This window comes from Mus caroli, unplaced genomic scaffold (assembly GCF_978045245.1).
Source record: "Mus caroli unplaced genomic scaffold, Mus_caroli_1 scaffold_11, whole genome shotgun sequence".
NCBI classification, from domain to species: Eukaryota; Metazoa; Chordata; class Mammalia; order Rodentia; family Muridae; genus Mus; species Mus caroli.
The window spans coordinates 23712349-23730675 of NW_028227266.1; the positions used below are offsets into that span (position 1 = coordinate 23712349).

Genomic DNA, 18327 nt, shown 5'->3' on the forward strand with positions numbered 1-18327 from the left:
TGGTGGGTAACTAAGATACCATGATGGTGTAAAGAAGAGGAGCACAGAGAATTCATGGTGCCTCCACTAGACTCAATAAAATTCTCAGCACTTTCATGGTTGGTTTTATTGAGGGGAAGGAAAAGGGAGTGGAGTGAGAAATGCTGAGTCCAAGTGTCCTTTGGGCAGGAGGTTTATTAACATCTTAATTCTGCATCACACAGGGGAGTTTCAGGCCCAAGAAACAAATAAGAGTATCTACGTTTAAAGGTCTCTGAAGAAATGGGAAGTCCTACACAGTAAGGAAGCAGACTTAGCTAATATGTGACCTGTGCCATGGGAGATAGGCGAGAAGCAGGGCATACACAACTTAAGGCAATCGGCACACTGGGAGTACGGGAACTGGTTAGTATGTGGTTTATGTGACATGAAGGTAGCCAGGATGCTTTCAATCCCTGGCTGGCAGGGGCACTAGGTTGCTCTCACCTCACTCTTAGCCCTCTCTGCTTAGGTCCTGGTGACATAGAAATCCTGGGTTCTCTAACAATTCGGAGCAAGGAAGACCTCTCCTAGTGGAGTTCAACAGAAGAATGAAACCTTTTGCTCTGGGAAGATCTCCTATCTGGTGTAAGCATCAGGACCTCAGGCTGCTTGCTCTCAGGGCCACGCCTGCAGTAGGTCCTGTGTTCAACAGCTACACGTGGTAGTGAGACACAAATACATGGGAAGTGAACACCGTTGTGTGGAAGACAGTTGATGTCATGCCGACTTGCACAGAAAGACTATTTCCAGCATCAACATTTGTTGTTTTATTAAACGAGAAGGTTGGTGTGATGCATGCCTTTAGTCCCAGCACTGGGGATGCAAAGACAGGAAGGTCTCTGATGTTTGAGCCAGCCTGGTCTGCATCGTGAGTTCCAGGATAGCCAGGACTACACAGAGAAACCCCATCTCAATAAACCAACTGATCAACCAAAGAAAGGAAGGAAGGAAGGAAGGAAGGAAGCTGATGTTTGTGCCTCTAATATATGTAGCATTGTCTATGAATTGTGCAGAGTCTGTGGAGTTGGTGTTATCTGACTGCACCCATGACCTCATCAAGATTGACTATTTTTCAGGGAAGTAAATGCCAAAGTTCTTGGGCCATAGATTATGTCCCTAAGCCACAGTTTCTGTCCTCTACCACAGCAGCCCCCACCCTGTATTAGCTTACCATGGCAGCATAAGTTATAGTATATCTTTCTTCAGTCACTCATCCCTGGTCTGGAGACAGCTAACTACATTGAATGGTAACCTATACCTTGACTCATTAACTAAACTCTGGTCTTTCCTCCCCTTCTCACAAGACACTGCAGTGCTCTGAGGGCCCTGGGGAATAGGAGAATGTAATTCAGAGGTCTAGGACCTAATTATGGTCTCTCTTTATCCTGTGTGATATTGAGGACAACCATTCAAGGGCTGTGGGTTGTGGTTTCTTCATCTATAAGAGAAAGAAGTGGCATGAGATAGTCTCAGAGGCCTCATTTGTTTGGATTAAACAGGGTCCACAGTGAACTAGTAACAAGACAGGAAATTATTGCTTTAGGGGTCAATATCACTTTTATATGCACCAAGCCATCACAAATGTCTGACAATTTCTATTGATCTCTAAAACTTTTAAGCTGCACAGTGGCCTGAAGCCTTGCTAAATCTGTCTTATCAACTTCACAAGTTCAGCCTCTGCAGGCAGAATGATGCCAGGAACTGAGTTAGAGTCCCTGGTTAATGCAGAACAGCTGGGAGCTAAAACATGGATTAATATGGTCTGTGGCTAGAAAGGCAGGGCATAGCATCTGTGATGGGTATTCTGGGGTTTCCCACTGGAAGCATTTCTGTGGATAAGAGTTGCAAGCCGAAGAAAGCACAGTAGATGGCTCCAGATCATGAACTACTGAACACAAAATTAGGTGCACAGAATAGATCACAGGGTGCTTCATGTGGATGAGTAAGCTGAAAATCCACCTTGTAAAGAAAGAAAAAGCACACTGAAATGGAAGAGGGTGTAATGATGGATATTGGATCACAGTAAAAGTGACTGTGCAGACTCTAGTCTCTGAAGCATTTAAAGAAATGTCGAGTGTACTTGGATGCCTTAAAGGGGTGTTATGGTTGTTTTGTTTTGTTTTCAAAGTGGAAACCTATGTTCTAGGAGTCCTGCCCTTATTATGAGTACACATTATAAATTCCAAATCAATAAAAACTCTCCTCCAATGGGAAACACAAGTCTACAATTTTCAATCCCCAGTCTTAATGCCAGGAACCTATTAGGGATGCTCACTTCTGACCATCCACCAGGGCAATCCAGGCATCCTCCCCCAACCCCAGGCTGGGGGATGAGAGGGTCACTCCAGCAGCTGTGGAGGGTCTGCTGTCAGGCAGTATGTAGAAGAGAAGAGCACATAGAGGGGAGAGGGGCCATTCTTACCAGCCAGATGGGATGTAGAATCACTATGGAGATGTGCTACTAGTGCTAGATTGGCTTGAGGAGATAAGAAGAGTTGTAATTGTGGGAGGCACCATTGCATAGACTACAGTCCCTACATGGAAGAAGCAGATGAGGAAAAGCATCACTTGCTCTCTGGTGTGGGTCCCTGAACACAATGTGACTAGCTGAGCTGCCTTACTGTCCTGCTGCCATCCACCATGTGAACAGCACACTTACACTGTGAACCCAAATAAGCCCTCCCATGACTTGATTCTGTCTAGAGTTTGAGCAAAGCAACAAAGAAAAAAACAATCAAAGTATCTTAGTGTTCTAGTTTCTTTTATTTAAAGATTTATTTATTTAGTTAGGTTTTTTTTTTTTTTGAGACAGGGTTTCTCTGTATATCCATGGGTGTCCTGGAACTCACTTTGTAGAGCAGGCTGGCCTCAAACTCAGAAATCCACCTGCCTCTGCCTCCTAAGTTCTGGGATTAAAGGTGTGCACCGCCACTTTCCAACTGATTTATTTTATTTTACTTATGTGTGTGTGTGTCCACCTGTACATGGGTACATGGGTGTCCATGGAGACCAGAAAAAGGTGTCAGATTTCCCGGAGCTGAAGTTGTAACCTTCTGTGAGCTACCCAATATAAATTCTAGGAAGCAAACACCAGTTCTCTGGAACAGCATCAATCAAGCAGTCTGTCCAGCCTGTTCTGGTTTTGTTGTTGCTGTTGTTGTTGTTCATTTGTTTGTTTTTATGGTTTTTTTAAAAAATGTGTATTCTGTTTTACTCCCTTTTTAATTAATATGCCTTTGAGGGTGCCTAAAAACTGAGTTTTATGAAAATGTCTTATTTATATCCTGTAAGCCTTCTTGATTAGGAATATTTTGTCTTCCTCTTATCATAACCAGCAGGCCCATGCTGATATGTTATTATTTACCAAAACTCTGTAGCTCAGAAAGGGGCTTACTGCTAGTGTAGTATATAATATGGGTTTAGATACAGTGCTTCTCATTCTCCAATCATGATCTGTATAAGGTCACATATCAGATACCCTGCATCTCGTATATTACATTACAATTCATAAGAGCAGCCAAATTGCAGTTATGTGATAGCAATGAAAATAATTGTATGGTTGGGAATAATTGTTTGGTATGTATGTTGTATAGTTCCACAACGTAAGGAACTATGTTTAGGGGAGGATATTAGGAAGGTTTGGCAAAATCCCTCCCTTATCTTTTTGTGACTTGATAGTTCTTTTTAAAATTAAATTACAGAATAACATTTTGAATACTACAGTTTATCCATTTACTTGTTGAAGAACAAATCGGTCGTTTCCAACTTTACTTGATTCTGAATAAAGCTTACACTGAAATCATGCACAGGACTTTTGCTGACGGAGTTCTCAAGTCCTTTGGGTGGAATATTGAAGACATGTTTGCCAGTTCATAAATCTGTGTTTGGTTTGAACAAAACTATAAAACTATCTTCCAACGGAGCTATACCAGTGACTCCAGCACCAGCAAAGGAGCATTCTGGTTGCTTCCCATCTTGTCAGCATTGGTCACTATTGTGGATTTTACATTCTTGATAGTGAGTTATCCTGTGGCTCTGCTCTGCTGGCAGTCCTGTGATGGTGTGTGATGCCTATGATCCATCTTAGCTCCATCTGTGCATCTGTAGTTTGTTGGTGAGTTGTCTGTTCTATCTTCCTTTGCATGCTATGTTTAGGTATTTGTTTCTTATCATTGAGAAGAGTTTTCATACATTTCAGATGTATGATCCCTGAGTCTAAGAGTTTTGCAAAGATTTTCTCTCAGCCTATGACTCCTACATTCATTAGACTAATGGTGTCTTTCACAGAGCAAAATGTTTTGATGTGTATCATGATGGATTTGCTAGTATGTTCCTACATGTGTTTTGGGCATTGTGGGTAGCCATCACCAAATCATAGGTCACTTAGGTTGTCTCCTGTGTGTCACATTCTTTATATCCTTTCAGTGTGAAATCAAATTATTGATTTTTAGTTCATTTTTGTGAATAGTAGAAGATATTTTATGTTTGTTTGTGAATGTTTATGTGTTCTAGCACTGCTTGTTGAGAAAGGTATCATTCTGCATTCTATTGCCCTTGTTCTTAAGAAAGACTTACCTACTGTTTGTGTAGATCTATAGCCGGACTTTCCATCCTAATGTATTGATTCACTGGTCTATTCTTCTCGGCTTGACAGTGTGCATTTCAAAATCAGTTAGTGTTGCTAGGCTTGTTGCTGCACACATTTAATCCTAGCACTCAGACATAGAGACAGGCAGATCTTTGTAAATTTAAAACCAGCCTCATCTGTGTAGTAAATTCCTGTAGGCTTAGATGTTTCTCTAAACCTACCTTATTTAGGTTCTAGAATGCTTCAACATCCCTTCTAGCCCATAAACTAGAGGTGGGGGGGGGGAGGTTTATAGGAAAAGGGAGTTTTGAACCTGTTTAGAAATAGTTCTTTGGGGCAATTCCTATCTTTGTTGTTAGGATATTAGCAGTTCAGACTAACAGCAAACAACAAACACGAATCAGTAGCAACAGTCCAGTACAATAGCAAACACCAAACAAGAATCAGTGTCAGTGGCTCCATGCATTTCTCTCTATGAAGTGAACACCAGCAAAGACCAGCAAAGACTTTCATGACCAGCGAAGACCAGTGAAGTGTTGCAAGGCATAGCAATGCAACAACATCCTTTCATTGTCTGTGGGGTTCTACTTACACTCTTTCCAAACATTGCACCCTCTCAAGCCTCTGCTTCACCAAAAATATCTGCTCACAAGACAGCTTCCAGACAAACATCACGTGGCGCAACTGAGTTTCCAAAGAAACCAGAAATCTTCACTTCAAACTCCAGGCTTCCCAGGCCTACATAGGAAGACCCTTTATCAAAATTAAAAAGCAAAAAAAAACAAAAAAAAATACAAGACAAATCAAAACAGGTAGTAGTGTTATTACTTGCTAGACCTGTGGTTAGCATTGAAAGTAAGACTGTACACCAACTAGAAATGGACTGACATCTTAATAATATCAGACATCTCTATCTATGTGTGCGGCATATGTATTTATTTATATCTTTTAATTCTTTCATGAGATTCTTGTACTTTTCTCACACAGATTTCCCATATGTTTTGATTGATTTCTTTCCTAACTGCTCACTTCTGGTGCCATGCAAATGACATTGCAGTTTTAATGAGAACTTCAGTCACTCTCCACTTTTACATAGAGATGTGTTTAGATTTCTTGTATTAACCTGCTGTCCTGTATACTTGCTGCAACCATTTCTTAGTTTCAGGACTTCATGGTTATTGATTCCTTGTCATTTTCTACATAGATAATCATGATAACTGTGGATGAAGTTTCATTTCTTACAAATATATATGTTTTCTAAATGCTTTCCTGGGTTTATTGCATTGAGATTTCCAGTGCAGTTTATTGTTATTTTTGAGATTGAATTTTTAATTACATCTCTTCTTTCCCTTTCCTCCCTCCAAACCTTTCCATATTGTTATTGCAGGCATATAAGTATTTGGATTTACATACATATCCCCAGATATAACATGTTGAGTTATATAATGTTGCTTGTATCTATGTTTTCATAGCAAACTCTTTGGCACTAGAAAATCAACTGATGTGATCTTCCCTAGGGAGGGCCATCTCTCCCATCTTATCTTTATTCTATTGCCTGGCATTCTTTGTGTAGGATTGAAGCCTTGTGGGCTTTTTCTCATGAAGTTTGGCATAATTGTCTTCTCTTTATTCAGCTCACATTTAGTTTAGCCATGTTGGTTGTTTTTACAGTTGCAGATTCTGATGTTACTAAGAGACACAATCTCATAGGAAAATTCCTAACCCTCTGGCTATTACAATTCCATCCCTCTTCTTTGATTTTCCCTGAGCCTTAGGTGGGGGAGTGTTCTGTAGCTGTATCTATTGGGACTACACTCCATAACTGTGCATATTGGTTGGTTGTAGATTTTTTTCAGTCTTCTCTGTTGCTAAGATTCCTTGATGAGAGACAAAAACTGCACTTATTTATATGTATAAGGACAAATCTTTATAAATTGTTAAGGATTATACTGGTGTAGTAAATTAGTGGCTGTAAATTATCTTTCAATAATCATGATTTCATTAGCAGTGATTAGTTAGTTAAGTTTCCAGTATCAGACATGGTTTCCTGCTTGTTGAGCAGATCTTAAGTCCACTTAAAGATCTGTTGGTTCCAGTGTACTTTGAAAAGCAGCAGTGGAAGAGGCATTTTGCTCCTGCCCCTGGTATTAGTAGAAATCTTCAAATTTCTCATCATTACACAGAATTTTGACTGTGGGTTTTGTGTAGTGTTCTTGACCCTGTTTAGAAACTTCTTGCTATTCTTGCTGAAGATTTTTTATCATGGTGAGATATTAGATTTTGTTAAGCTGTTTTGCTTGAATATTAACATAATCACATGAATTTTCTTCTTTAGCACTGACATGATGAATTGCATTCATTACTGTCACATGTTGAACCAGTCTTGCATGTATGAAATATGTTCAGATTGGTCATGGTATATATTTTTCTTATATATTGCTGTATTAAATTCATTAATCTTTTTATTGAGAATTTTTACATGTATATTTGTGAGGTGTACAGACTTGTAGTAATTTCTTATAATATATTTATCTGCTTGAATATTGACATGATGCTCTCATTGTACAATGAGTTCGAGGTACACAGACCTCATGTTTGTAGATTCCATTTGTATGCATTAAACTGACCTTTTATCAAAAATATATGAAACTGGCTGGAGAAATAGGTCCATGTTTAGAATACTTGTTGCTCTTACAAAGGACCCAAGTTCCATACCTAATACCTACTATACAGCTCAAGTTCTGAGGGATAGAGGCCTTCCTCTGACTTCTGCAGTTACCAGGCATAGACATACATACATACATACATACATACATACATACATACATATATACATACACACATACATACATACAGGCAAACACTCATGTACAGACAATAAAATAAATAAGTCTTTAAAAACATGAAACAAATAGCATTCCTACAGAACATGTCTAGGCATATTTCTTGTCATATTCTTAAATATCACAGCACAACTGTTCACATGGCTTTCTGCTATACTCTCCTTTGTTTTGGTTAGAAGACAACTCTAAGGCTCATGTATTGGTATATTGGTCCTGAATATTGAAAGGATCCCTGTGGTCCTTGAGGAAGACACTGCCCTTGAAAGTTATCATAAGAAGAAGTGAGTTGTTATAAAGTAGCTAGCCTAACTAATCATACTCCCTGGCTCTCCTTGTCACCATGTGATCTTGTTTTCATATGATCAGTTACCATGATATAACCTGACATGAAAAGCAACCAAGGAAACCATCACCAAAAGTACTGCTAAGGCTTTTAAAACTATTTTAGACACTAATACTTTGAGCTAGACAAAACTCTTTTCTCTGTGAGTAATCCAGTCATGGGTATTTTATTACACCAAAATAATATATGCTACATTAGTAAGGGTTCTTTAAAGCAACACACACACACAATCTTTATAGTAGAATGCAGTGAAATTTTTTACATGTATAGTGCAGTATGCTGGCTGTAAAGCCTAAGACTAAACAGTCCAAGGACTTAGAGGAAAATCAAGTATATATTATAAAAGGGGATTTATTATACTGACTTGTAGAGTATGGCACAGGTAGCCAAAAATGGTTGACTCATGACAGAAAAAACAAGAATTCAATAGTTGTTCAGTTCACAAGGCTGACTGTCAGCATGAATGTGCGTAAGGGAAACACTCATCCATTGCTAGAAGGAATGAAAATTTGTACAGCCACTATGAAAATCAGTATGGTGGTTCCTCATGAAGATGGGAATCAATCTACCTCAAGCTCCAACTATACCTACCATTCCTGAGCATATACGAATGGATCCTTCATACTACTATAAAGACACTTGTGTAAGCGTGTTCATTGCTGTTGTATTCATAATAGCCAGAAATTGGAAATTCCCTACATATTAGTCAATGGATGAATGAATAAGAAAAATATGCTGTATTTACATAATAATACTCAGCTATTAAAAATTAAATAATGAAATTCAGAGGTAAATGAATAGAACTAGAAAAAAAATTATCCTTAGTGGGTTAACTCAGACCCAGAAAGAAATATGGTACATTTTCATTTATATGTGGGTCTTTCCTGTTAAGCCATTGATAAGAAAGCTATAATCTGTATAACTACAGAGGTTAAGTAAAGAGTAAGAGACTATGAAGGAAGGAGAGAATCTCTCTAGGAAGGGGAAATATAATAGATAGTTATGGATGGATTTGGGACAGGGTCCTGGAATCAGAGGATCAAATAAGAAAAGGGAAAAAGAGGGGAATGAAGGAGGGAATATATGGAGGGAGAGCTAAAAGTATGGGGCATTTGAGGGGTCATATCAAAACCTAATAAAGTAGAGGCTATCTAAAATATATAAATGTATGAAGACTATCTTTTTTTTTTTTAAGATTTATTTATTGATTATATGTAAGTACACTGTAGCTGTCTTCAGACACTCCAGAAGAGGGAGTCAGATCTCGTTAAGGATGGTTGTGAGCCACCATGTGGTTGCTGGGATTTGAACTCCGGACGTTCGGAAGAGCAGTCGGGTGCTCTTACCCACTGAGCCATCTTACCAGCCCCCGTATGAAGACTATTTAAAAGAAATTTTCAAATAATAGGATAAACATATCCCAAACTGGACATCTTTCAGCACAAAATGAAGCTTCCAGTACTAGGAATGGGTTACATCTAATATAGTTTATAGCCAAAGGGGTCTCATGGGAACCCCCAAATAACCCAACCTATTGCCCAAGTTATTAAAAGCTTTTCCCAAACTGATGGTAAGGCCCTATTGCTGGAGACAAATTCTACACAATTCACTGAACACAGAGAAGTCAAGCTGGTGCAAACCTTCACCCCTACTGAACAGTTCATGGTATAGGAAGGTACTCCATACTACCAAAGGAGAAAGGTAAACACCAACCCAGCTACATACCCTGTGATCTACAACAGTGACCTAACTGCAAGATATGCCAGTACAGTGGTGGCTAAAGCTTATGGGAGTGACCAATCAATATCTGATTTAAGTTAAGGCTAACTCTATGAGAAAGAAACCATAGCCAATGCTGCTTGAGTGTCTAAGAATCTAAGACAAGATAGGCCAGGGATTAAGGAGAAAACCAAATATAACTGTTCTGCTGAAGAAACATAGCAATAAAGTTACTCCTGATGATAATCTGCTGTATTCAGATATCGGTTTCTTGCTCAGCCATCATCAGAGAAGCTTCCTCCTGCAAAAGATGGGAACAAATATAGAGACCCACAGCCGGACAATATCAGTGAGAGACTTTAGGATACTCATTCCAACATGGGATAATGGCATTAAATCCCTCTCCTCAGGGCTCAGAGAAATTTATGGAAGAGGAGATTCAGAGAGCATAAAAGCCAGAGGGAATAATGGACACCAGGGAAACAAGGCCTTCTAGACCCAGCAGGACTGATGAGCATATGACCTCATGATGACTTGGATAGCATGCACAGGTCCTGTACTGCTCTGCACCAGATGGGGTCCTAGAGCTAAAACGATATGTGGACACATGCCCAGAAGCTATCTCCAACTGATAGCCACTGCAAATGAAAAAACTTAGCCTTCTCCAAGGGAGTCTCAGTAGAGAAACAAACCACTCTTAAGGCTCAGCCCCATACCTAGCAGTAGATGACCAACACACAACAGCATCTTTAGAGGATCTTTGTCTCATAATATGAAGTCAGTGCATTGAGTACATATCATGGCTTGTTTGTTTGTTTGTTTGTTTTATTTAGACTTCTGTATGTGCAACTGTGTGTGCCTCTGCATCTATATGTGTTTCTTGTGCTTTTGCTACTGTTTTGGCTCTGCTTGTTGTTTGGTTGCTTTGTCCTATTTCAATCTCTTTGAATTCATTTTATCTTATTTGATTATTATTCCTTGGATGCTTATTTGTTTTCTAATGAGAGACAGAATGGGTGCAGATACAGATGAGAGTAGAAGAAGGAGCAGGACCTACCTCTACTTAGAATATACTGCCTGAAGAAAATATATTTTCAATAATAATAAAAAGTGTTGGATGTCTCAGTACTCCCAGACTGTCACTTGAGGAGACCTGGAGATTTTAAGTTTATGTTGAAATCCCTAAGCTGAAGACAAGTAGACAAAAACCAAAGATTAATTCTTGTGTGGCATTTTATCTGGGTTGCATTCACAAGGTGACATCCACACTTGGGATAGTCCTTCATGCTTCAAATAATCTGATTAAGAAAATATTTGGGGGTGGTGCTTGGCTCTCAGAGCTATCCGGTGCCATCCTTGTCGCTGCGGCGACCCTCAAATCAACTGCAGCCATGACGGAGCAGATGACCCTTCGTGGGACCCTTAAGGGCCATAATGGATGGATAACACAGAGCGCCACCACACCGCAGTCCCTGGACATGATCCTGTCTGCGTCTCGAGACAAGACCATCATCATGTGGAAGCTGACCAGAGATGAGACCAACTATGACATACCACAACATGCTCTGCGAGGTCACTCCCACTTCGTTAGTGATGTTGTTATATCCTCTGATGGTCAGTTTGCCCTCTCGGGCTCCTGGGACGGAACGCTGCGCCTCTAGGATCTCACAACGAGCACCACCACAAGGCAATTTGTCGGCCACACCAAGGATGTGCTGAGTGTGGCCTTCTCCTCTGACAACCGGCAGAATGTCTCTGGGTTCTGAGACAAGACCATAAAGTTGTGGAATACTCTGGGTGTCTGCAAGTACACCGTCCAGGATGAGAGTCATTCAGAATGGGTGTCTTGTGTCCACTTCTCCCCGAACAGCAGCAACCCTATCATCTCCTGCAGATGGGACAAGCTAGTCAAGGTGTGGAATCTGGCTAACTGCAAGCTAAAGACCAACCACATTGGCCACACTGGCTACCTGAACACAGTGACTGTCTCTCCAGATGGATCCCTCTGTGCTTCTGGAGGCAAGGATGGTCAGGCTATGCTGTGGGATCTCAATGAAGGCAAGCACCTTTACACTTTAGATGGTGGGGACATCATCAATGTCTTGTGCTTCAGCCCCAACCGCTACTGGCTCTGTGCTGCCACTGGTCCCAGTATCAAGATCTGGGACTTGGAGGGCAAGATCATTGTAGATGAATTGAAGCAAGAAGTTATCAGCACCAGCAGCAAGGCAGAACCACCCCAGTGTACCTCTTTGGCATGGTCTGCTGATGGCCAGATTCTGTTTGCTGGCTATACAGACAACTTGGTGCGAGTATGGCAGGTAACTATTGGTACCTGCTAAAAGTTTTATGACAAAGTCTTAGAAATAATCTGACTTTCTGAAAAAAAAAAAGAAGAAAAAGAAAAAAGAAAATATTTGGGATCTTGGGTGTGAACTCAGAGGAGGGTCCCAAGGTCCCCAGAGGACTCTCCACGCTGCAGGCACCCTAGCACACCCAGGTTCTTGAGATCACTGGTGAGTGGAACACAACATCTGTTCCAAAAAATCCCAGAGGGTCTTGTGCCAGCAGGAACAGGAATAAAGAAAACCCATCTGACCAGTGGCTGGGGTTTGTTCAGGTCAGCACCAGCCCTGCGCCATCTTGGGTGTGAATTCAGAGGGCCCTAGCACACCCAGGTTCTTGAGATCACTGGAGAGTGGAACATAACATCTGTTCAAAAAAATTCCGGAGGGTCTTGTGCCAGCAGGAACAGAGACAAAGGAAACCCGCCCAACCAGCAGCTGGGGTTCATTCCAGTCAGTGCCAAACCTGCACCATCTTGGGCCTGAACTCAGTGGGCTTAGCACACCCAGGATCTTGGGATCACTGCAGGAACAGAGACAAAGGAAACCCACCCAACTGGCAGCTGGGATTTGTACTGGTGGCTCCAGCCCCACACCATCTTGTGTGCGAACTCGGTGAGCCCTAGCACACCCAGGATCTTGGGGTCACTTAGACCAGTCTACACAGGAGAGCTTGTGGGCCACAAAAGCAACAGAGCTTCTTAAACAGTGTCCCCTCTGGCCTTCATCCTCAGCCAGGAGGCAGAGCTGAGAGACCAGGAGGCAGATCCCTGGGCACCTTCCCCACAAGAGCAGAGTCGGCTTCCAGGACTCATGAGATAGATCTGAGTTCCAGAATGCTGTGCACCTTCCCTGAAAGAGGAGAGCTTGCCTGCAGAGAGTGCTCTGACCACTGGGATTCAATAGAGTGTTGGACTCTCAGGAGTGCTGACAGAGGCTAAAGAATCAAAGGAGGAACAAACTCCAGCCAGAGGCAGCTAGAACATCGAAAAACAGAGATTACCAGATGGCAAAAGGCAAATGGAAGAATCTTACTAACAGAAACCAAGACCACTTGGCAACATCAGAACCCAGTACACCCACCACAGCAAGTTCTGGATACCCCAACACACAAAAAAAGCAAGAGTCGGATATAAAATCATATCTCATGATGCTGGTAGAATATTTTAAGAAGGTCATTAATAACTCACTTAAAGAAATACAGGAGAACACTGCTAAGTAGGTAGAAGTCCTTAAAGGGGAAGCACAAAAATCCCTCAAACAATTACAGGAAAACACTAATAAACAGGTAGAAGTCCTTAAAGAGGAAACAAAGAATCCTATAAAGAGTTACAGGACAACACAAACAAACAGGTGAGAGAAGTGAACAAAACCATCCAAGACCTAAAAATGGAAGTAGAAACAATGAAGAAAACCCAAAGGGAGAGAAACCTGGAAATAGAAATCTTAGGAAAGAAATCAGAAACCATAGATGTGAGCATCAGCAACAGAATACAAGAGAAGGAAGAGAGAATCTCCGGTGAAAAAGATTCCATAGAGAACATGGACACAACAATCAAAGAAAATGTAAAATGCAAAAAGACCCTAACTCAAAACATCCAGGAAATCCAGGACACAAGGAGAAGACCAAACCTAAGGATAATAGGTATAGATAAAAATAAAGATTTGCAACTTAAAGGGCCAGTAAATATCTTCAACAAAATTATAGAAGAAAACTTCCCAAACCAAAAGAAAGAGATGCCCATGAACAAACAAGAAGCCTACAGAACTCCAAATGGACTGGACCAGAAAAGAAATTCTTCCAAACACATAATAAGCAGAATATCAAATGCACTAAAGACAGAATATTAAAAGCAGTAAGGGAAAAAGGTCAAGTAACATATGAAGGCTGGCCTATTATAATTACACCAGACTTTCACCAGAGACTATGAAATCCAGAAGATCCTGGACAGATGCTATGCAGACCCTAAGAAAACACAAATGCCTGCCTAGGCTACTATACCCAGCAAAAATTTCAATTACCATAGATGAAGAAACCAAAGTATTCCATGAAAAAAAAAAATTCACACAGTATCTTTCCATGAATCCAGCCATTCAAAGGATAATAAAGGGAAAACTCCAACACAAAGGAGGGAAATTATGCCCTAGAAAAAGCAAGGAAGTAATCCTTCAACAAACCTAAAAGAAGATAGCCACAAGAACAGAATTCCAACTCTAACAACAAAAATAACAGGAAGCAACAATTCCTTTTCCTTAATATCTCTTAATATCAACTGACTCAATTACCCAATAAAAAGACATAGACTAGTAGACTGGCTACACAAACAGGACCCAACATTTTGTTGCTTACAGGAAACCCACCTCAGGGAAAAGGACAGACACTACCTCAGAGTAAAGGGCTGGAAAACAATTTTCCAAGCAAATGGTCTGAAGAAACAAGCTGGAGTAGTCATTCTAATATCGAATAAAATTGACTTCCAATGCAAAGTTATCAAAAAAGACAAAGGGGGCACTTCTTACTCATCAAAGTTAAAATCAAGCAAGATGAACTCTGAATTCTGAATATCTATGCTCCAAAAACAAGGGCAGCCACATTCATTAGGGAAACTGTAGTAAAGTTCTAAGCACACATTGTCCCTCACACAATTGTAGTGGGAGACTTCAACATCCCACTCTCATCAATGGACAGATCCTGGAAACAGAAACAAAACAGAGACACATGGACACTAACAAAAGTTATGAAACAAATGGATTTAATTGATATCTACAGAACATTTTATATTAAAACAAAAGGATATACCTTCTTCTCAGCTCCACATGGTACCTCTTCCAAAACTGACCACATAATTGGTTATAAAACAGGCCTCAACAGATACAAAACTATTGAAATTATCCCAAGCATCCTATCTGACGACCAAGAACTAAGGCTGATATTCAATAACATAAATAATAGAAAGTCAACATTCATGTGGAAACTGAACAACACTCTTTTCAATGATACCTTGGTCAAGGAAGGAATAAAGAAAGAAATTAAAGACTTTTTAGAGTTTACTTAAAATGAAGCCACAGCATACCCAAACTTATGGGACAAAATTAGAGCAGACCTAAGAGGAAAACTCATAGCCCTGAGTGCATCCAACTAGAAACTAGAGAGAGTATATACTAGCAGCCTGACAGCACACCTAGAAGCACTAGAACTAAAGGAAGCAAATTCACCCAAGAGGAGTAGATGGCAAGAAATAATCAAACTCAGGGCTGAAATCAACCAAGTGGAAACAAAAAGAACTATTCAAAGTATCAACCAAACCAAGAGCTGGTTCATTGAGCAAATCAACAATATAGATAAACCCTGAGCCAGACTAACTAGAGGGCACAGGGACAGCATCCTAATTAACAAAATCAGAAATGAAAAGGGAGACATAACAACAGATCATGAGGAAATCCAAAACACCATCAGATCCTACTACAAAAGGCTATACTTAACAAAACTGGAAAACCTAGATGTATTGGACAACTTCCTAGACAGATACCAGGTACCAAAGTTAAATCAGAATCAGATTAATGATCTAAACAGTCCCATTTCCCCTAAAGAAATAGAAGCAGTCATCAATAATCTCCCAAAAAAAAAAAAAAAAAAGCCCAGGACCAGATGGGTTTAGTGCAGAGTGATATCAGACCTTCAAAGAAGACATAATTCCAACTCTCCTCAAACTATTCCACAAAATAGAAACAGAAGGTAATGTACCCAATTCATTCTATGAAGCCACAATTACTCTGATACCTAAACCACACAAAGTTCCAACAAAGAAAGAGAACATCAGACCAGTTTCACTTATGAGTATTGATACAAAAATACTCAATAAAATCCTCACAAACTTAATCCAAGAACACATCAAAACAATCATCCATCATGACCAAGTAGGTTTCATCCCAGGGATGCAGGGATGGTTTAATATATGGAAATTCATCAACGTAATCCACTATATAAACAAACTCAAAGACAAAAACCACATGATCATCTCGTTAGATGCTGAGAAATCATTTGACAAAATCCAACACCCCTTCATGATAACATATTTGGAAAGATCAGGAATTCAAGACCCATACCTAAACATGATAAAAGCAATCTACAGCAAACCAGTAGCTAACATCCAAGTAAATTGTGAGAAACATGAAGCAATCCCACTAAAATAAGGGACTAGACAAGACTGTCAACTTTCTCCCTACCTATTCAATATAGTGCTTGAAGTCCTAGCCATAGCAATTCAACAACAAAAGGACATCAAGGGGATAGGAAGAAGCCAAAATATCACTATTTGCAGATGATATGATAGTATATATAAGTGTCCCCAAAAATTCCACCAGAGAACTCCTAAACCTGATAAATAGTTTCAGTGCAGTAGCTGGATAGAAAATTAACTCAAATAAATCAATGGCCTTTCTCTACACAAATGATAAATGGACTGAGAAAGAAATTAGGGAAACAACACCCTTCACAATAGTCACAAATAATATAAAATTCCTTGGTGTGACTCTAACTAAGGAAGTGAAAGATCTGTATGATAAGAACTTCAAGTCCCTGAAGAAAGAAATTGAAGTAGATCTCAGAAGATGGAAAGATCTCCCATGCTCATGGATTGGCAGGATTAATATAGTAAAAATGGCTATCTTGCCAAAAGCAATCTACAGATTCAATGCAATCCCCATCAAAATTCCAACTCTATTCTTCAATGAGATACAAACGGCAATTTGCAAATTCATCTGGAAAAATAAAAACCCTAGGATAGCAAAAACTATTCTCAGCAATAAAAGAACCTCTGGTGGAATCACCATGCCTGACATTAAGCTGTACTACAGAGCAATTGTGATAAAAACTGCATGGTACTGGTATAATGACAGACAGGTAGATCAATGGAATAGAATTGAAGACCCAGAAATAAACCCACACACCTATGGTCACTTGACCTTTGACAAAGGAGCTAAAACCATCCAGTGGAAAAAAAGACAGCATTTTCAACAAAAGGTGCTGGCTTACCTGTTGTTTATCAAGTACAAGAATGTGAATTGATCCATTGGTATCTCCTTGTACTGAGCTCTCAAGCCTAAGTGGATCAAGGAACTCCACACAAAACCAGAGACACTGAAACTTATAGAGGAAAAACTAGGGAAAAGTCTCAAAGATATGGGCACAGGGGAAAAATTCCTGAACAGAACAGCAATGGCTTGTGCTGTAAGATCAAGAATTGACAAATGGGACCTCATAAAATTGCAAAGCTTCTGTAAGGCAAAAGACACTGTCAATAAGACAAAAACGCCACCAACAATTGGGAAAGGATTTTTACCAATCCTAAATCTCATAGAAGACTAATATCCAATATATACAAAGAGCTCAAGAAGCTGGACTCCAGAAATTCAAAAAACCCCATTAAAAATGGGGTACAGAGCTAAACAAAGAATTCTCAACTGAGGAATACTGCAGGGCTGAGAAGCACCTGAAAAAAAAATGTTCATCATCCTTAATCATCAGAGAAATGCAAATCAAGACAACCCTGAGATTCCACCTCACACAAGTCAAAATAGCTAAGATCAAAAATTCAGGTGACAGCAAATGCTGGTGAGGATGTGGAGAAAGAGGAACACTCCTCCACTGCTGGTGGGATTGTAAGCTTGTACAACCATTCTGGAAGTCAATCTGGAGGTTTCTCAGAAAATTGGACATAATACTACCAAAAGATCCAGCAATACTTCTCCTGGGCATATACCTAGAAGAAGTTCCAACTGGTAACAAGAACACATGCTCCACTATGTTCATAGCAGCCTTACTTATAATATCCAGAAGCTGGAAAGAACCCAGATGTCCCTCAACAGAAGAATGGATACAGAAAATGTGATACATTTACACAATGAAGAAAATGTGATACATTTACACTACTCAGCTATTAAAAACAATGGATTTATGAAATTCTTGGACAAATGGATAGATCTGGAGGATATCATCCTTAGTGAGGTAACCCAATCACAAAAGAAGTCATTAGATATGCACTCACTGATAGGTGAATATTAGCCCAGAAAATATATATTTGTTGGAGTGCCACCATCTTGGGTTTTAGTTGATTCCAGACACAATCAAGTTGACAATCACATTTAACCATCACATATATGGTAATGAGTATTATAAGTGATCTATAGATATCTGGAGTGTATAGAGAGATGTCAGTTATATAAATTATTGCACCGTTCTCTATAATGGGTATGAGCATCCACAAAGTTACTCCCACATAGCCTCACTTCATCTCTTGATATCTACCTTAGTCCCTTCTAAGAGAGTATTCACAGTGACCACATGTCTCCTTCAATGACCAAGCTTCCAAAAATAATGTTAGAGGACAAATCACATCTCAACTATTTAAATAGTTGTAGTACTTTACTATATAGCATGTGTGTTCAATATAAATACAGATTTGTCCC

General features: G+C 39.8%; 1 long non-coding RNA gene and 1 pseudogene across 1 annotated transcript in view; one reads left to right on the forward strand and one right to left on the reverse strand.

The window, feature by feature from the left end:
• Positions 1-18327, reverse strand: part of LOC110301806 (uncharacterized) — a 91262-nt gene that overhangs the window by 5319 nt on the left and 67616 nt on the right. The gene's annotated exons all lie outside the window — the stretch shown is intronic.
• On the forward strand, positions 10841-11900 carry LOC110301805 (small ribosomal subunit protein RACK1 pseudogene; annotated as a pseudogene).